Below are 21,516 nucleotides of genomic sequence, written 5' to 3'. Positions count from 1 at the left end.
AATAAGAGTTAAGGTGGGAACGCAGACCTCACAGTTCCCCGCATGGAGTTCATTTGCTCTCACAGGCTGTCTTCCAATTCCAAACCACCTGGTATTTTTCATTCCCCACAGAAAACTCATCTGTCCATTCCAGAGAATACAAGTGTTGGTTAGATTCAATTAAATTTCCTAGGCACCCACACAGCAGGAAAACCAAGTTATGTTAACCTGCATTTAAATTGCTAAAATAAGGTGAGAACCATTTGTACATGTGAACACACACACACACACACACACACACACACACACACACAAGTATACCAGTACTGAGCTACTGAAGGCTTGACATTGTGGAAATGTTCCATGAACTGAAGCCTCATTTTGGAGCAACCAAGGATTTTTTTTCTTTGTCTATTCCCGGACATAGTGACAGGAGGGCCAAGCACAGAGAGCATCCGCCTGCTTGGCGGACCCCAGAGAGCTCTGAATTCTGGAAACAGAGGTCTCAGCACAGATCCTCCAGCAGAACTGGCCCTCAGACCCATTCACCACTCAGTGTGTCAGGAAAGTTCAGCAGCTACCAGGCCCCTTCCCAGTCCTGCAGCTGTCCCCGTCCTGTGGGCTCAGAGTCTCCTACACGAGAGGACAAGGAGCATGCCCTACAGAATGTGCCAGTTTCTGCATTCCATCCCCATTCCCTCCTGGTGTGGTGTTGGACCTGGTAAGACCAAGTCTGTGCTAACAGTTGGCCCTTGGAAATCATGAAACAGCCATAAATCCTCTTAGGATAAATGACTGCTGGAGAAAGTACTGCATTCATGTGCACACTTATGGATCATTCTAGAACTTCTCCCTCTGCATAATTTTATTATAACTTCACTTTTCACAAAATATTTTAAATAAAAGCAAGTTTCCATTAAACTCAAAAAACAACATCGTATATTTCCATTAACTCTTATTTTTAAAATTTTTTTAAAGATTTTTATTTATTCATTTGACAGACGAGATCACAAGTAGGCAGAGAAGCAGGCAGAGAGAGAGGAGGAAGCAGGCTCCCTGCTAAGCAGAGAGCCCAATGTGGGGCTAAATCCCAGGACCCTGAGGTCATGACCCATGCCAAAGGGAAGGCAGAGGTTTTAACCCACTGAGCCACCCAGGCACCCCTCCATTAACTATTATTTTATCTGCATTCATGATTGCAACTTATTTAATGTGTGTTATTAAGAATGTACAACTAGTAAATATCTGGCTTGCCCTTTAGGGTTAAGATTTCAAAATATTAAAATCGGCAACCATATTGCTTCCCTGGGCTCAAGATCCATGCTAAGAATATTTCCCACAGTGAAAAGCACACTAATCAGAAACATGGAACAATTTTCCTTTCTGCCACCCAAGCATTCCTGAAGAGAATGACATTTCATTGAAGGACTGGAACATCATCTCAATAGAAACAATTTTGATTGCTGCAGGTTCAGCAATAGTCATTCTCTGCATTGGGATCAGAGAAGCAACATGGAAGAGGTGAGCAGATCTTGGGGAAATTACCTGGGTAGGCTCTGTAGGAAGAAGTCATAGAAATTGGATCCATGCCTTGCATGGGAATCTAAGCCCCTCTGATAAAGAGAGAAGAACAAATCTCTACCTTTATGGAAAGCAGTGACAAAGACAAAAAGTTCAGGGAAGCACTTTGTGGATTTCCAAACCAAGGTCAGGGTCAATTCAAACGGTGAGCCAGATTGCTGAATAACTAATAATAATAATAATAATGTGTAGAAACACCCTCTGACCCACTGACATTTCAAAGGAATTAACACTTGGAGAGGGAGAGAGCTCCCAAGAAAAGTCTGTGGGGGGTATGCTAATGGAACATCTAATTACATCACCCATCCACCAGCAAGCACCCCAGCATCTCCCCCACCAAGAAGAGGTGGGAGAAGGAGAAGCTGGGAAAGCCAGGGCAGTGCTGACACAAAGATGTGATGCTCACAGAAGGGATGTTGATGAAATACAGAATCTCAACAGGCACCGAAATTGAATTCAAGGAACAAAGCAGACACACCATTAGCACTTACGAGGCAGAACACTTGCAAAGAACAGAGGTGAATGAGAAAGTGAGATGAGGGAAAATGAGTGTTTGTATATACAGACATATTCACTTGAGATCGCACTTTTGTAAAATAGACATTAATTTTAAAATGGAACCTGTGTTTGAGTGTAGATATAGGTCTATATTGGTAAGTGAGCATGGGTCCTTAGAGAACAAAAAGGATGGGAAACAGGTTGCCAGCTCAGTTCACAGGGGATGGATAGGGAGAGGGAACAGCATACATGCACAGTTGAGCCCCATGGGCACACACACAAACACACATGCTCATGCACACACACTACTGTAAATAATATAGCTTACATAGTATGAATTAAAGATGTGCATATATGTGCATAAAGTAAAGCATGAAGAAATGACGATGAGTCACTGTTGATGCTGGTGATCTCAGAGGGTAGAATTTCAGATGATTTCATTTTCTTCCCTACGTATTTCCTGCATTCTTTGAACATCTAATCATGCACAAAGGCTACAGGAATAATTACCCACTAATTATGTTATCATGAAAAAAAAACAGTTAAATATTTTCATTGTGAGGACGTCTTACCCTGGAGTCACCATGATTTCAAAACACTAAGGAAGTAGCAGCCAGTTTGACATTGACTTGGGCCATTCTCTTTAATAACTAACCCCCATCCCCACCAGAATGCAAATCATTTCTACCCATCTCCCTCCCCAGAGAAGTAACCAATTTTCTCAATATCAAAGCTCATCTATGATCATGAAATTCCTTACATTCTGAAGCAAAATTTTATATCTGGGTAAATATAATTACACATGACAACTTCTCTCACTGAGCAAAGCCTGAGAATCATTTCAAAAAGTCTGTTTTCTCTGGCTCCCTCCTCTGTTCCTCTCCTCCCCCTCCAAGCCTTCTCCTTCTAGTTTCTTCTCTGATACTATTAGCCCTGGCAGAGCTGTTCTGACCAGAAAAAATATATTAAGACATCCAAAAAAAAGTCTAAATGTAAAGAAAATAGAAAAAAAAAAAGACATCCAGATTTCTTTGCAAATGCAATCTATATCTTGATGGTATCTCTAACATCTTAAAAGCTTCACTATCTCTCATGACAGCTCCTTTGCTGGGTTTATCTGGATATCTGCTCCTTGTGGATCATTACGGGCTAAATTGTGTCTCCTCAAAATATTAAAACCAGGGCTCCGCAGTTGGGAGGTAGCTTTGCAGTTTGGGGAGGTTTGTTTTCCATGATTGACTGCAGTATGGTTCAAGTCAGGGGGAAAGAAGATCCCTGGAACTCCATCACAAGCGGTGCCTTAACAGGAGCCATACTGGCAGCGAGAAATGGACCAGTGGCCATGGTTGGGTCAGCAGCGATGGGTGGCATTCTCCTAGCTTTAATTGAAGGAGCTGGTATCTTGTTGACAAGATTTGCCTCTGCCCAGTTTCCCAATGGTCCTCAGTTTGCTGAAGACCCTTCTCAGCTGCCTTCAGCCCAGTTACCATCCTCACCTTTTGGAGACTATCGGCAATATCAGTAGGACTTCTTTCCCAGGATTTCTGTAACAGAATGAGCTGTAGTTCAAGAAGGAATTTCAGAAGATAAGTTAGAGTCTGCTTTTAAAACCACAGGTGGGATAGCTACGGCCAAATAGGCTTTGAAGAGACATTCAGCTCTTTTTTCTATTCAAGGGAACATTGCAGGGGTGGGGCGCAGACATTAAAAGATAATCCATTTATTTATTCACAGTTGGATTGCATTTGTGATCAAAATAAATGTCTAATATCTTTAAAAGAAAATATAATAAATGCTTAGAAGATGAAGGACCACGGGACAAACAACAGTGAGACGTGACCATCATTTCTTCGGGGATTTCTCTGCCTGGTTTTGGGTGTTCTGTCAGCCAAACGATAAAAAAATCCTGGAATTCACTCTTTCTTTTAAGATAAGTTGTAGAGTTCTACTTTTCAACCTCGAACACTTCAGATAATGCAAATTGTGTTGAAAATTGCATGTTTTATAGTTAGGCTCTCATCTCACTTGAAGTAAATTATGTTTGAGAAGAATTATGCAGAATTAACACGGATCGTCTCACAGTGGACACTGTGGATTGAAGGCTGAGATAAAATATCCTTTACTTTCAAAGTAAAATATGCGATTTTTTGGTTTTAAAAAAAAAAATCTAATCCTCAGTACCTCAAAATGTGACTGTGTTTGGAGACGGAGCCTGTAATAGAGGTGATCAAGTTAAAATAAGACATTAGTGTTGGCCCTAATTCAATCTGACAGGGGTCCTTATAAGAAGAGGGAATTTGGATACACCGAGAGGCCCCAGGGATTTACAGACATCTGCAAGCCAATGGGAGAGGGTTCAGGAGAAACCAAATCAGCTGACACCTTGATCTTGGACTTCCAGCCACCAAGACTGTGAGAAAATAAATGTCTGTTGGTTAAGCCTCCCAGCCTGGGGTTAACCCAGAGGGTTATGGCAGAGGGAGCTGATCAACGCAGGTACAATATTGTGCCTCATCCCCAAGCTGGGAGTGGTCCTGATTCTCTTCCCTACTGCACCCCCCACTGAAGGTTACAGCCAATCTCATGGGTTTCACCTCCCAAATCTATCTCACAGCTTAATCCAAGCACCGAGCCCCACTTCCCATAAGAGCGCTGCCAGCCTGAATGCCTACAGCTGATCATCACAGAGAAGTTCCAAGTCACAGATCACACAACACTGCAGATGCCTCTAATTTTGGTTAAGATAAAGTCCAAGCTTCTTCACATGGCCTAATGGTCCTGTGTGATCTGGTCCCTTGTGAGCACGCACTGCGGTCCTTCTAACAACTAGTCTCAGCCTAATTACTCTCAGCCACACCTGCGCATTCTCCTGGTCGGAACACTAAGCTGTCCAGGTTCAGAGCTTTACACTGGCTGTCCTCTGTGCCTGCCCACCTCCCTCCCGGCCACCTACTCCGGGTTGGCTCCCATCTCTCCCTTGGATCTCAAGAAAGACCCCTGACCACCCAATCGAAAGGGGCTCCCTGTTCCACCAGCTACTCACTTATTCTCCCTCCATGCCTTGTTTTATTTTCTTCAGGCTCTGATTCCTGTTTACAAGGGGCTCTTTATCTACCTGTACCTTTGTCTCTTTTCTGCCTCTTGCCACTGAAATGCAAGCATCTGAGGGCGCTGGCCTTGGGGATCGAAGGCTGCAACAACCCCAGCATGGGGGTGCGACTCCCACTCATTGGTGCATGAATGCATTTGTGCATGTGCCCAGCGCCTGCAACCTGGTAGGAGCTCGGAGCTCTTCACAGAGTACATGGATAATAAAACCAGGTCTTGAACATGTGGAAAAAAAAAAAAATGTCGTTAGTGAGACGAAGATGAGCATACTAACTGTTTCCTTAAAGGGACCATTTGTCTTTGAATTCCATTCTTGCTTAATCTAAATCCTGAATTACTGATCAGACACAATCAGTTTGGAATACTCTCATGAGCCCCATCACAAGAAGGTTTTTGGCTTAAGATATAGTCAGAAATATTGTCAGCCTCCTCTTTTAATGAAGCAACTTTAGGTATTATCTCAAAAGCTTCTCAAAAATACCATGCTGGGAATTAGGTTTATAAAATTCTTTTTGTTAGTAAATAACATAAGGAACATTTTTTTCGTGTACATAGAAAAAAAATAAGGTATTTAATGTACATACATCATGGGCACTATAAGAAGCCCTGTGCAACACCCAGAGAATACAGGTAACTCCATAGTCAGAGTAAAATAAATTTGGTTCCTGCCCTTTTGGGGCAAAGGATGACCATGTCCTGGTTTGTTACAGAGATCTTAGTGAAGCTTCTGAACAAACTACTTTATTTCCAGTAAAAAGTTGCAGAATCATCTTGTTTTGCCCCGTGACCACCTTCTTTGACCCGCCTGGAGGCCTGGCACAACCATCTTGCAACCCTGCATGCAAAAGCCTTGGGCAAAAGCCTTCTGCAAAGAACAGAGCAGGGAAAGAGAACAGCTTCCTTGTTGGTCACTTTGTGGGGCTCCATGCACCTGCCGCAGACCACAAAGGAGAAAAAGAAGCTGCCTATTTGATTAAGCCTCTGCAGGAACAGTTCTGTGACAACAGCTGAAAATAACCCCAATTGATCACAATGTCCACAAAAATGAAAAAAAAAAAATTTTTATTTACTCCACAAGTATTTACCCAGTTCCTTTTTTGTGTGGAACACTGTGCCAAGAGTTAGGTAAACCTCAGTGACCAGGGTAGACACCACCCTCACCTTCCAGAACTCACAGTGAGAGTTAGAAAACCAAGCCAAAAATTCTTTTAACCAAAGAATACAGAAAGATATCCTCCTGGCATATGACTTTTTGCATGTTTCTTTCTTTCCCACAGTTCCTGACTACTTGCTTCATCAGTCAAAAGCATTGCATTATAAAAGGAATGCAAAGAACAAGACATGGTTAATGTTCTGTTTTTAAATTTCCAAATGTATGGTGTGTGTAGAGAACAACTCCAGGGGGCATCATTCACACAGACTGTGAGCACATGATGCCTTCTGTGTGTGTGCAGCATAGTGGCCCTGACCCTGCTCAAAAGGACAGCCCCATATTGATAGCCCAGGACACTAAGTGTCCCTCCTAAAAAAAAAAAAAAATAGAGTGTGGTAACAGGATTATCAAAAACACAGAATGGCATAAAAAGAGGAGAAAACCACAAATATTAGAATCAGGATGAGGCCATATTACAGTGGTGGAAATATCCATTCTGGTGCTATTCCTTTAAATAAAACCTCTGGCCTCTCTACTCCACTGTCCCTTTCATGGGCATTCGCCATGTCTTTGCCAAGTGCCTGCCTCTCCCAACCTGCTAAGATCCCATATTCCACCATGCATTCCAGCAGCCAGACCTAGCAGGAGATCCAGACGATCTTAAACGAAGAGAACTGGATTTCTGGTGATGCCATGGAGGTCCCATATTGGTACGGCGTGGGGAAGATGCCCACAGAATGGTGATGTGGGAAATTCACATTCTGCATCAGAAATTTGCAAGAGCTCCATAAGAGGACTCATTGAGCGAACCCAGGGACACCCTGGTTCCCACTATTCACAAGAGAGGTCATCTGGGAAAGGGTACCTGCCCTGCTGTGTCCAGGAAAAGTCACAGGAAATGTGCCTGCCATCATCAGAGGATCCTTCCAGGCTCTCCCTTTTTTAGTACTATGTGTTTCTCCAACAGTGAATTTCTTGCTGTAGTACCTATCTTGGTTCATTCTTTTTATCTAAACCCATGGATTTTTGGTTTTGAACCAATTCCTCCAACTCAGACCTCACCCCACCTTCAGGGCATCACTTTTAGAATTTTCACATTGGTTCCATACATCAACCCAGTTAAGAAACCTGTCTACACCTCAGGATAGTATAGGCAAGGCCTCTCCTTTGTGGGACTGGGGATAGGGAGAGAGAGAGGATATCACTTAAATAACAGGAATAAAAATAGTATAATTATTTTCATACCATCCATTTTCCATTTCCAACCAGAGTGATTTTTTTAAAAAAAGAAAAACTAATTATCTTATGCTTCTGATTAATTAATGCTTCTTACTGCTCTTATGATAAAGTATTATCACGAATTCCTAACCTGGCCTCCTCCTTCTGCTTTCCCCACTCTACCTTCCAGCAACTGCCCCATCCCTCCCCCAGTGGTGCTGGCCTTCTTGACCTCCTTGACCTGCTCAGTGACCTCCACCCAACACCTCTCTACCTTCCACTCTTAGAGACCAGGCTTCTCTTTTCCCCAGCACCCAGCCTGCTGTGATTTTAGGCTGATTCGGGTCATGATTTGACTCACAGTTGTCTTTGTCCTATGACTGCTGGTTGTCTGAAGTCAGTGAGTGTATCATTCCTCCCAGCCTATCCCCAGACCTGGTCCCTAGCACTTCCTCAACTGAACGTTGGTTTAAAACACACTTCTCTCTTGTTTCATATGCTAGAAAAACATGAATTATTTCTAACAGGCTCATTCAGAATGACAGTTTGCATTATGTTAGAGCTGTCATATAGCACCAGCAGTATACAAGTTTAGTCTGCATAATTTTCTTAAAAAGATCATTGAAGTCTTCTATGATAGCCTTCCAAAATCCCTAAGAAGCTAGAAGCTTTCATTTCTTGTGGACACAACAATAAACAAAGAGCAAAGAGTATGAACATTTTGTATCATTTCATTACAGAGTATTCTAGGTGCTTACTGAGACACAGATAATCCTGTTATCACCTCACAATATTAACCCAAACCAGAAGGGTCTGGACCCCACCATCGGGAAGCTCTTTCTAAGCCAGGGTTTCTCCAACCACAGCACCATCGACATTTGGGGCTGGATAGTCCTTTGTTGTGGGGGCTGTCCTTGTTGTGTGTATCAGGACTTATCTCTTTCACAGATACTGTTTCTAGGGACAGTCGATTTAAAGGCATTTACATAAATTCATATGTATATAAGACATAATAATCTCAACAACATATAGCAAATCGAACAAAAATCTAAATTCATATACATATGAAACAAACCTTCACTGTTTCAAATATTGTGGCGAATAGTGTCTAGTACAGTCGATTCTAGTATCACTTCAGTCTTTATTTGTCCAATTAGATAAAGTAAATGAAATTATTTCTGCTTGACTAGACTTTACATCTACAAATTAAGTAGGTCTGGAAAACCAAATCAAAACCAAATTTTGATATTCAAACTCATCTTTATTTTCTTTATTTTATTTTTTTATTTATTTTTTTTTCCAAACTCATCTTTAGATTTCTGGGGAAGTTCTGACATTTAAGCCGGAGCAGTTTTAAAAGTACCTAATGCAGGTACCACATTAAGTCATGTGCAGAGTTTGTTGCCTGGCATCTTGGGGTTTTCCTTTGTTCATTTTTACTTTTTATTTGTGGAGGAAACATGCATGTGGTTTTAAAAGGGACAGTGGCTTTGAATGTGAAACAACTTGTGCATTTGCTATTATAGCAAGTATGAGCATTGTTAAGGTCTGAGTTGTCTTTTGACATCTGAGCTTTACTTACACTTTGGCCAGCAATTCAGGTCAGGTGACATTAGGGTCGTTTTTGGTCAACCTTTGGAAAGAAAAGGAAAATAGCAGTATTAACTACTATGTTCTATGCCCTGTACTTTATTATTTTTTTAATCATTGTTATTGAGTTGTAACAACAATTCTGAGAGATGGGAGCCCCCATTTAACTAAGGAGAAAGTAAAAATCCTGAAAGACTGGTGCCCTACCTATGAAGTTAGGATGGTGGGGCAGAGCCCATTGCCCATGCATGGTTTTTTGTTTTTGTTTTTGTTTACAGATTTACTTATTTATTTGAGAGAGAGAGTGCAGGGGGGTGGAGCAGAGGAAGAGGGAGAGAGAAACTCCAGCAGACTCCATAATGAAAAGGAACCTGACACGAGGCTCGATCCCAGGACCTGAGATCACAACCTAGTCAGAAACCAAGAGTCAGGCACTTAATTGATTGGCCACCCAGGTGCTCCCCATGCATGATTCTAAATGGCCCCCAGAGACACTCTGCAACTGTGGCTTGGTGTGTGTTTATCAGTAAGTGAGGATTTGCAACATAAGTAACTGAGCAAATAAGACTAGTACCCCATTATCCATCTTCCTCCCCACCCTCTCAACTTGCCCAATGTCAATATAACAGTACTCATAGAAAAACAGTCTCAGATCATTAAACATACAAATAACTTTCCCCCAAAACTGCTAGTTTCTAGAAACAGTATCTGTGAAAGAGATGAGTCCATACTCTTCACTGTCAAGACAGAGAAAATTCTGGTTCTAATGTACTCTTTCCTTCTGGTTTCACTCCTACGGTGGAAAGAAATGCCTGGGTGATTTTCCTTATTTTCAAAGAGTTATCTTTTAGAAGATTAATGTCTTTTCTTTTCAAAAATTATATTATGATGAGGGCCTAAAATGGTCTTTGCTTTCTAAAATTGGTTTGTGGTTTTCTCTCTCTCTCTCTACCCCCCACTCTCTCTCTCTCTCTGAAAACAGATACACTGAAAAAAAGAGTAAAACTGGGTTTGGCATTCTTCTCCATAGAGAATAAGAATCTCTCTGTCAATTCTCTAACTATTTTCAGGATGAATTCTAAATTCCTTTTTCAGGGAAAGTTCAAATTCCTTTTATACCATAGGATAGATTTTATTTAATTTTACTTGACTTAGCTACTGGAATTGTTATCTTGAAGAACAACAATTTTTAGTGCCTCTGAGCTTAAGAATGAAGGGTTCTTATCACATTTTAAACAGTGAGGAAGTATGATCTCAAGATGAACTAAAATGGAAAACATAGTTATTTTTAAGTAGCATCTCACCAAATAGTGTGGAAAAAGAAAAGTGATTTTAAAAACACTACATTGCCACCTAGTGCTCTGCATGAAAATTATGAAAAAATTAGGAAGAAAGGGAGTGGAAGAATTTCACCTTAAATCCTATCTTAAGTGTGTAGGGTAATAAATACATGTACACATAAATAAGTAGGATGAAATGTACCAGACAGCAACATCCCTTACACCATCAAATCATGGGTAGGACTCGAGAAACCAATGAGCAGTTCCATACTGTGAATGGCATTTTTACACATAACTTGTTAGCAAATTTTTAAAAATTACATTTGTCTTCACTCTAGAATTCTTACCCATTCCTTCCACAAAGAATCCATGCTGCCTGTGTCCACACAGTAGAATATAAAAAAGTAATTTGGGGGAGTTAAAAGAGTCTTTACAGAACATTTCATCCAGACTGCACATTTTATAGATGAGGACACTCCACTCCATGGAGATGAAGTAGCAGTCAAATCCATATGACCAGTACTGGTGGATTTGGGACATTAATCCTATCTCAGGAGTGTGCATCTGTTTACCTTAAGCACATAACATTCATGTGCTCCCCTATGTTTCAATTTATTTTTTTTTAAGATTTTATTTATTTATTTGACAGAGATCACAAGTAGGCAGAGAGGCAGGCAGAGAGAGAGGGGAGGAAGCATGCTCCCTGCTGAGCAGAGAGCCCGATGTGGGGCTTGATCCCAGGACCCTGGGATCATGACCTGAGCTGAAGGCAGAGGCTTTAACCCACTGAGCCACCCAGGCGCCCCCCTATGTTTCAATTTAGCACGGCTTGCCAGAGTCAGGTACTGCGTAAGCTCTAAGTTCCCTCATCTGGCTTTCAGTGCCCACATCCTCATGCTTCACACAAGCACCCACAGACCCACAGGATATAGGATCCAAATGGAGCAGAAATGACAGAAACCACAGGACGGAGCACAATAGGGAGTGGCAGGGACTGTGTTTAACTGGCATGGCCTAGCAAAGCATTAGTCCTGGGGTTTGGCACTTCCTCTTAGAACACCTTAGAAGAGGGACTCCTGGGTAGCTCAGTTGGTTAAGAGTCTGCCTTTGGCTAACGTCATAATCCCAGGATCCTGGGATTGAGTCCCATGTCAGGGTCCTTGCTCAGCCGGGAGCCTTATTTTTCTTTCGCCTGCTCTGCTTGCCACTCCCCTGCTTGTGCTCTCTCTCTCTCTCTCTCTAACAAATAAATAAATAAAATCTTTTCCTAAAAAAGATTAAAAAGAATGCTTCAGAAGACATAGTATGATGTTATGTGTGTTAGCTCAAGCTAACTGTTCAAACATCAGAACTACAGTCCTGGGGTGACCCACAGTCCCGAGGTGACCCACAGTCCTGAGGTGACCCACAGTCCCAGGGTGATCCACAGTCCTGGGGTGACCCACAGTTCTGGGGTGAAAGCCCTAACCTACCTGTATTCTAGAAGCAGCTGCTCTAAGTGCCCCTGTTACTCACATTTCAACCAATGCTTTTATCTTCTCTAGTGATCATTCTGAATGTCAGGAAGAAGTTTGCATTGGAGAAAACAGTGGCTTGTTGAAGCAAGGTAGACATAGAAATGGGCTCTCATTGGTAAAGATAAAGGTATTCAAGATATGTGAGCTAGCTAAAGTATTGTAGACACTCCATCTTTGTGTAAACAGGATGCAAGTACCCAGAGAGGCCTGTGCCCTTTGTTCCCCCCTGCCACCTTCTGGCACTCTTCTGGAAATCATGGGGGTCACTTGACTTACAAATTCAAAACTCCAGTCTCTGTCTTCCTGCTCACATGAAGTTCTCATGTGTGTGTGTGTATTGAAATTTCACCTTTTTATAGTGATTCTGGTCATATTGGATTAGGGGCCCATCCTATCCTAGTATGACTTCATCTTAACTAATTACAACTGCAATGACCCTATTTCCAAAGAAGTTCATATTCTGAGGGATGGGAGGTTAGGACTTCAACATAGGAATTTGGAGAGGATTCAACCCATTACATGTAAGGAAACAGAAACGTAAGGAGAGGCCACCAACGGTGGAGGGAGATAGAGGATGGTGGCATTGCAGAATTTTTGCAGTTATCATCTCTACTATAAGAACCAACTCACCTGTGTGCAGTGTTAATTCCACATGAGAACCACAGAGAGCAGAGGATAAGGAAGAAGAGGCGGGGGAAGCAGGAGAAGAATTAGATTAGAAAGAAGAGCAAAAGATATGCTTCTCTCCAGCAACAGAAGAAGCTGAAGTTCAGATCAGAAAGGCACTACAGGGAGATTCTGGCTGGGTAGCAAAAATGCATATATTCATGCACACAGATAACTTGTGGTTCTTTAATAAATGGCAGGTAATTAGCTCCATGGAAACCCTCAGGCAGTTTAAAGGAAAAGCACCCAAACCACGTGAAACCAAATGACTAATGTAGTCATGATGCCATCCCGTGGGTAGACCACGTGAGGGGCTCTCCGTGACAAAGTGGGCATCCTTACACTTGCCCTGTTCCACTTGGACACATCTACACCCTTCTTAGTTTTTATTCATTCACCAAGAAAATAATATTGAAGCTGCAGTGCCTCACCAAATACCACATATGTTCATAAGAACCCAAACATACTGTCCCAGAGATATTCTCTCCTGTCCTTGTGTGCAAGGGATAAAATGCACCTTCACCTTCTCTCCACCTCCTGAATAGGGGAGCTGACTCCTTGGCACATTCAAAGTGTTACCTTCAAGAGTCAGGGGAATGCCCAGCTTTTAACGAGCTGCTCACGAATCATCAGGAGATTTTGCTATCATCTTTAGATGAGCGACACTACAACGGCAAGGAAAATCCTATCTTCTCAAGAAGGGGAAAACAATGCTGGGAGGAAGTGTCATCATGGGATATTTCCATTGTATCCTCCATGATGCTTTCCAGAACTCCATCTTATATAAGTAAAAGATACTCTGTTTGACCAAAACTAGGGTCAAGCTCAGGAGTTGAACCAACCTCAGATCTCACTTCTTTTTCCATGCCTCCTCTCCCGCTCCCTTTCTGTATCTCACCATCCTCTCAGGGCTCACCCTGTCTGTCTCACTTACCTGGGACTTTTTGTCTTTTTGTGTCACTATGTTTTCATGTGTGCATGATTTGTGCCCACAGCTGGCTACTCAGACAATCCCCTCACATCAGCCCACCCCGCACGCTCTGGGATCAACTTTTCCTGAAACATGGCTTCCTTATACTCCTCCTATTTCCAGAAACATCAACTGTCCATGCTTGAACATGGGTGCAAGCAGCAACGTTTCCCTGTAGAGTTAGTGTCATTGCTAATGACAGCACCGGCAGTGCTTCCCAAAGCCAGGTACCCACCACGCTGCTCATGCAGCAACCCATCTTGACAGCAACTCTGTGGTCTGGCTCTTGTTGTTCCCAGGCCCACTTTACAGATCAAGGGTATTTGGACTCTGAGAGGTGAAGTAACTGATCCAAGGTCACCCAGAGAGGAAGTATTGGAGACTGTAGCAGACTGATTCCAAACTTTACAACATTATAGATTTGACTGCTACCCCAGATTAATTGATGATGGATGATGAGGAGGATAGTTGGATAGACAGATGATGAGGATAGACAGACAGACAGATAGAAGATAAAGAGACAAGTGCATACACACATACACACACACACACCTGAACCACAGAACTATTTCAACCATCACAAGTATAGGAACATACCTTGTAACAATAAAAAGGTCTACCAAATATAAACTTGTATGAAACCAAACACATCTATTTGGCTCCAAATTTCAATTTCTATTACAACTTCTGCTCTCTCTCTAGGATTTGGTCCTAATCAACTATACCAACCTCATCCCCCATCATTCCCCACTTTCATTCAATTTCTTAGCTGCAGTGCCCCAAACATCCTGACCATCAGAACCATGCTTCCCTCGCCTGCATGGAATGTGTTCTCCCTCCCACCTGTTCATCTCCCTTCTTCCACCTCTAGGACCAAAGATAAAGCTCCTCTCGCCCAGCACAGGCATCCATGTCCACCCCCACGCTGGTAATCCTCTCCTTAGGACACTTAGGTCTTAAAACTCATCTTTTTATTTCATTTCTTCATGGGCTCTGAATTCAATTGACATGCTTTCTAAGGACATAGATAATGAAGAAAAAAAGATCTCTTTGCCCTCAGCAACTTGAAGTCTAAAGAGAGAAAAGTCTACCAAAACCAAAGTAGACTTGGGTCCTGTCACACGTAAATGAACCTACAACTACACTTTCATTTTGGAGACTGGTTGTTCCCACTCACACAATACTTCCCCTTTTACCTCCCCGAGAACTCAGCTTCTTCTCCCAGACTCCCTCTGTGTGGGATTTCTCCACAGCCTTCCTTCCCTGGTCCTGCTGACCTGTAGGCAGAGGGTGACCTTGGCCCCAACTGTGAAGGAATTCTGCAGGCCTAGAGCGACAGCTCTAGGCATTTGCCCTCCCTCTTTCCTGTAAACAGGGTTACTGGAGATGGCCTCCCAGTTGACTGTTTGGGGTTCTTATTTTTAAATTGCTCAGGGTTCCAAAGGGAGATGAGGGGAAACCCACACTGTTCACCTGTTACTAAGTACGTAGACATTGGAGCAATCTGAAGCAGAAGTTTGCCTGAGGCCCAGGTACAAACCCACCCCCTGCCACTGCCTGAGATGTCTTGGGCCTGCCCCAGCCCATTCTGAGGCACCCTCAGAGGCCCATCCTGGGTCAGGGTTTTGGCTGGTCAGGAGCAGTCCCCAGAAAGCAGAGGCAGGCAGGTTCTGGCACATGCCAAAGGCCCTTTGTGCTGGGGTGCCAAGGAGTCCTGGACAGACCTCTGAACTGAGACCATGTGCAGCTCTCCAAAGAAGGACTGTAGTGTGTGACAAAAACCCAAGCTTGGTGGGGCGCCTGGGTGGCTCAGTGGGTTAAGCCGCTGCCTTCGGCTCAGGTCATGATCCCAGGTCCTGGGTTCGAGCCCCACATCGGGCTTTCTGCTCAGCAGGGAGCCTGCTTCCTCCTCTCTCTCTGCCTGCCTCTCTGCCTACTTGTGATTTCTCTCTGTCAAATAAATAAATAAAAATCTTTAAAAAAAAAAAAAAAAAAACCAAGCTTGGCAAAGAAGCTGGTGGCTCCGCATGGGAAGACTGCAGTAGCAGATGGGATTGGAAAGAAGAAGCCAGTTGAGACAGAAGCTGTCACAAGCATGTTCACCTTGGCATGCAAACTTGAGCATGTGTTTTGTTTTAAAAGCCATATTCCAAATGAATACCACCCATAACCACACCGAAGGGAGGGGGAGGAGAAGACTGACTTAAGTGACCATGGAAAGCAGCATCTTGTCTAGATACTGTAGGAATTAAGACAAAAAAAAAAAAAAACATACATAAATGCTGTAATCTCATCAGCAAATGTGTCTCTTACTGGAGTATGGTTGTGAATCTGAAAGTAATCCATGCTCATATGAAAACTGAGCAAACGAGGAACATTTTGAAGCTAATGAGGAACATTTTGAAGCTAATGAGAACGAGGTTCCTGACAGAGAAAACAGTTACAACCAAAGAAAGGGATAAAGCCCAAGGGGGACCCATGCTAGTGCATGGGTATCCAAAGGACTGGTATAAAGTCATGTCTTTCATATGAATATACAGGTAAAGGATAGGTGCAGATGTGCGTATACGCATGGGCAGGCACATGTGCAAATTTCTCCCCTCTCTCCTGGAAGCACTAGAAGCAGGGACACCCAGAAATGATAAATACGCTTAGTGCTCTGATTTTGTTTCTAACCATCTTCCACCTATTAAACACACACACAACAACAACAACAACAACAACAACAGGGCTATCTGTGAAGTAGTAAATTCCAGAACAAGATCAGGGAAAATACAAGATACAAGATGAGCCTGGAGCATCTTGTGGTACCAGAAAGTCAGGAAATGCTCAAAAAAGATGGAGGCTCGACCACAGGAGCCAACCTGAAGAGGATCCTAATGACAAGGCTGGAACACATTTGACAAACAAAATAGAAAGGGAAGGAATTAGGGTATTACACATAGAATAAATATCACTGAGTTCTCACTGATAAAAATTTTTTAAATGTATAGCATCAATAAATAAATGGAGGAAAAGGGCAGACAATCCCATATAGGAAACTCCAACTGATAAATGGAGAAGGAAATAGGTTGTCCCTGTTATGCAAACACTACAGTCATATTTGTTCCAGGAAAGATCCAGCGATAGGGGCTGAAATTAGTAAGCAAGAGTTTCAGGAGAAACAGGATTTGCAGAGTCTCTAGGTGTCTCCCCCAAAATACTTACTAACTATGAAAGGAATGGTAGTAAACTTACAATGGAGAAACCTCAGCAGGAACTGCCTTCACCAAGTTATCAAGTCAACATCACCAGTAATTACACCATGTTGACACCTGGAACCCCCTGATATGACACACTAAGGCCGCAGCTTCATTCTCTAGTATTCTTAATAAAAGTGTATTACCTCAAGCCATTCAGGAAAAATCACCAGACAAACCCAAATTGAGGGATATCCAGCAAAATAACTGAGCAAAACTCCTCAAACATACCAAGGTCAGGAAAAACAAGGGTCAATCTAGAAGTTACAGTTTATAGGAGAATAAGGAGAAGTAAGAAACACGTAGTCTTTATTTTGTTAACAGTATTCTACTAATGCTAATTTCCTGGTGTTAGTAATTGTTCTACAGTTACATAAAATGTCAACATCAGGGGAAGCTGGGTGAGGGATATATGGGAACTCTTCATATTATTTAGACTTTTCTGTAAGTTTAAAGTTGGTTCAGAATAACAAGGTTGTTTTGTTTTGTTTTGTTTTTAAGAATTTTATTTTCTTGGGGCTCCTGGGTGGCTCAGTGGGTTAAGCCTCTGCCTTCAGCTCAGGTCATGATCTCAGGGTCCTGGGATCGAGTCCCACATCAGGCTTTCTGCTCAGCAGGGAGCCTGCTTCCCTCTCTCTCTCTCTGCCTGCCTCTCTGCCTACTTGTGATCTCTGTCTCTCAAATAAATAAAATCTTTTAAAAAAAAGAATTTTATTTTCTTTCTCCAGATAGGAAGGAAACAATTTAGAAATTTTACCAAAGTTTAACAGTAATCCTTCAAAAGTTTAACAGTAATCCTTCAAAATGTCCTTCAAAATGGACACAGTCCACAGGTTACACAAAAGCCTTGTGAGACTGATTGGATCAGACCTGTTAAACTGTTAAAGCACAGAGTCAATCTTTTCCAAGAAGCCTTGTATTCCAACTCCATAGCTGCGGAACTCCTGTTATGGAACAGACTGAACTAAGCACATCAATCTGTCTGCGTCAATCTATTTACTGCCCTATGGCTCACAGGCCTCCCAACCAACTCCTTCTACTCCTGGTCCACTCGAATTCTGCTTTCTGCCAACAGTAAGGCAGTCTAGAGATGAAAACACGAACATGAGCTCCCATTAGTTCGATGCCCAAGGGAGTGGAGGGACAAAGGAAAAAAACAAGTTTTTTTAAAAGTAAGTCCAAGCACTGTTGAGTGGGTAGCTGGAAAGAATTAACCTATGTCCATTCAAGGGTCATTCTTGCCTTGTTCATTAAAATCTAGCTTGAACACTTGTCTTTGAACCATATAGTCCTAAAGAAAACAAGTTTCCAGGGCACAGTCACAGTCCCGAATTAAGAGTTTGCTGAAATATCTACACTCTTGCAATTTCCTCCTTGGCTCTCGCATCACTACCATCCACCATTTGCTCCATTTACCATATGCTCTGTTATCTTTTACTTCTGGAAAGTGTGTTCTGTGCTCCCTGTTTTATTGGGTCTTCTAATTTTACAATAGGTTGAAGGGATAAATCCCATTTTATGGCTTGCCTATCAGGGTACTGATGTTTTCTTTTCTGCTGCCTAATTCCAAACAAATAACCACAAAACAGCAATTTCCTTTCTATCAGCTGAAACAGTGCAAAGGTAATTTTTTGCTAGAATGTCAGAGATGAAAGCAGTTAAAGGGTATGAGCTGTCACGAGTCAGACATTCACTCTACAGAACTGAGAACATTCATACCTGCAGTGTTTACTGTAAGGAGCTGACTTCTCCAAGCCTCTCTCTGGATGAAAATCACCTTAGCCTGACATTTCTGACAGAATTCCATGAGGCACCTGGGAGGGGAGGGCGGTGCAGGGGGATAATGAGGAGTCATAGGACAGAGGGAAGAGAAATGTCAGATTTGAGAACACAGCTATCTAGACAACGAGCTCACATAGAGCTTTAATTTTACAAAGTGCTTCCGCACTCATCGTCTCATTTGATTTAGCAAAACTTTGTGATATGTCCAAGTTCTTATCCCTATTGCACAAGTGAGAAAACTGAGACAATTTGAAAAAAACTAGAGAGTGTATAAGGGGTCTACTCAAAACAAAAAGCCAGTTAATATGGAACCAGGACTAACATTAATTCTGGCACAAAGTCTTAAATTATCCTAACACAAGTCCTATTGTTTTCTTTCTTTTAAAAAGCTGTTTCCATCTGTCATATGATAAGATCAAGGTGCCCAAGATACTGACACTCTTTCTAGAGGGACCCAACCTGACTGTCTGGCCTCCCTCCAGCTCAAGAGTTATAGTCTTTCAGGCCAAGGTGAATTTCTGGCCACGTACATGCCCATAGAGATCACAAAATCAGAACAGAGTTGAATGAAATTAACTCTGAGCCTTGGCAAAGGAGATGCAGATTGGCTTTCCAAATGACAGTGACTAGCATTGCTCTCACAAACAAAGGTGATTCCCAAACCACATAATTTTTATCAGTCAAATGTATGCAGTCCCCATGAAATGAAAAGTCCTGCACCCACATCACTCCTGCTTGTAGTTGGATTTTGTCTTTGGGTAAGCACAAAAGGATGCTTTGGAGGGAGGCCATAAAACCTATGAAATTTAATGGACCCCATCAAAGTTACAGCAGCAACTTCAGCTACCAGGGAATGAGCAGGGGATGCAAGGTCTTTGCTGTGGACCTTATTTGAGAAATGAGAGACAAACAACCTGGTGCTGAAAGAGCAAGAGCTTTGGATTCAATGAACTTAACTTGCAACCACATACCAGAGGACGGTCCTGGGCTCAGCTCTGTCTCCTCCAAGGCTCCCTTCTTCCCAGAGACTGGTGCTAAGGCTTAAAGGAGATTATTTACAAAAACAAAACAAAACAAAATCATCGGTCTTAAACCATTAGCATGTGTTTATTCTTACTAGAGCTTGTTTCCCCAAATTATATATTTGGCAAATGTTTAAGTAGATGCCAGTGTCAATGCCCCGGTTCATGGGAGAACTCCTAAACACACAAGAAAAGAAAAGTAGTTCTCATTGTTTCCTATTAGAGTGTAAAATGGTATTTCTCAGCCACAGCTCTTTTAGGCAAGCCACAGGCTAGAGCAATGATTGTCTTCAACATATGGCGTTTATTGTTGTCAAGACTCATTGTAAACTTCCTTCAATTTGAAAGCACAAATGAAAACAGGTGTGCAGGAAGCAGAACTACATGCTCTTTATGGGTCCTTAAAGTGCTGTGCTGTTAGTTCCTTCAGCAATTGTCTCTGTTTCATCTCTTCCCTACAGATTGGGCGATCTTGATGGTTCACAATGAAAATGCTGCTTGTTTCCAATGTGAATACTAATGACATTTGATTGGATGTTTCTCTGGAGATAATCAGCTGATGATTTTGCTTTGAAAATGTGTGTACAAGTAATTATATACATCACAGGGAAAAAAAACCACAAGTGTGTTTGAATTTTTTTTCATTTTAATAACTACTAAACAAGAGCAAGATGAGAAATATTCTTTCCCCTTGCAGCAGTGATATGCAAGCTCGTATATTCGAAGACAAATAGGATGCTATAGGGTTTCAAAACTTTAGGGGCACCTGGGTGGCTCAGTGGGTTAAAGCCTATGTCTTCTGCTCAGGTCATGATCCCAGGGTCCTGGGATCGAGCCCCGCATCAGGCTCTCTGCTCAGCAGGGAACCTGTTTCCCCCTTTCCCTCTGCCTGCCTCTCTACCTACTTGTGATCCCTGTCTGTCAAATAAATAAATAAAATCTTTTAAAAAAAACTTTAAATCACAATATGTTGGAAACTGCCTATGAAATTAAGAAATGTTTTTAGGTAAAATTCAATGATAGGGAGTGAAATGAAATGATCAGGCTTGTGTCTTGCTATCAGAACTGTAATTTTGAAGAACCTTTCATGAGAGCAAGTTGGCAGTATAATTCAGGACCCTTAAAACTGCTTTTACTTTGCTGCTAGTAATTTCTTATTTTAGGAAATATTCTTGAAAAATACTCCTTAACATAGAGAAAGGCTCCATGTAATGGGGCTTATCACAGGATTCTTTATAATAGGGGAATATTAGAAATGACTAAGCAGATATGAGAGTGATGTCACCAAAATGGAAAAATAGGCATTCCCTACTGTCTCCCCCACCACCCAAGGAACACCAATTTTAACAATCACCTACAGATGAGAGGATATTTATGGAAGTCCAGGAGCACAGTGAAGAAGTTCCAGCATACTGTTGGAGCAAAAAAATATCCAAGATTGGACACATCAAAGAGGGTTAGAGAAACAATGCCATTTTATCCACATCTTTTTTCCCCAAGGTGGCACAGCTCCATGCCACGAGAGACATTCTCTGTCCAGTTCTCTCCCAAGGGGGAAGTGAGGGCATATGAGTAAGCACCTGGGTTCCACAGCTTTGCAGAAGAAGCCCATTTCTTTTTGCCCCATTCAGAATATTGATGCCTTAGGGTAGGAATAGGTTGGAAGGACAGCAGCCAGGGTTCTTGGAAGGCATATAAGACACGTACTAACCACTTTGCAGATTCATCAGGAAGCCTGCTTTTGAGCCACCAGGGAGACCTTGCCTTGGATCCCCTAACTTGCCCACAGGACAACCCCCCCCAACCGACATTTCACATGCATCACCCACACAAACTCCCATCCTGTGGCTGGCTCCCTGTATTTACTTCTAAGGGAGACAAGTGAAAGTTTTTGTAGACGATTAGCAAGAAGG

General features: G+C 42.3%; 1 long non-coding RNA gene across 1 annotated transcript in view; it reads right to left on the bottom strand.

The window, feature by feature from the left end:
* Positions 1-19,627, bottom strand: part of LOC125109990 (uncharacterized) — a 31,342-nt gene extending 11,715 nt beyond the window's left edge. Inside the window, exons 1-2 of the long non-coding RNA XR_007130404.1 lie at positions 19,553-19,627; positions 9,120-9,170 (exon numbers count right to left, since the gene is read on the bottom strand). This is a non-coding gene — a long non-coding RNA (uncharacterized LOC125109990). The remainder of the gene's footprint in view (positions 1-9,119; positions 9,171-19,552) is intronic.
* Between the last annotated feature and the right edge of the window lie 1,889 nt (positions 19,628-21,516).

This window comes from Lutra lutra, chromosome 9, assembly GCF_902655055.1.
Source record: "Lutra lutra chromosome 9, mLutLut1.2, whole genome shotgun sequence".
NCBI lineage: Eukaryota > Metazoa > Chordata > Mammalia > Carnivora > Mustelidae > Lutra > Lutra lutra.
The sequence above is the reverse complement of the archived record's forward strand: the minus strand, read 5'-3'. Positions and strand labels throughout refer to the sequence as shown.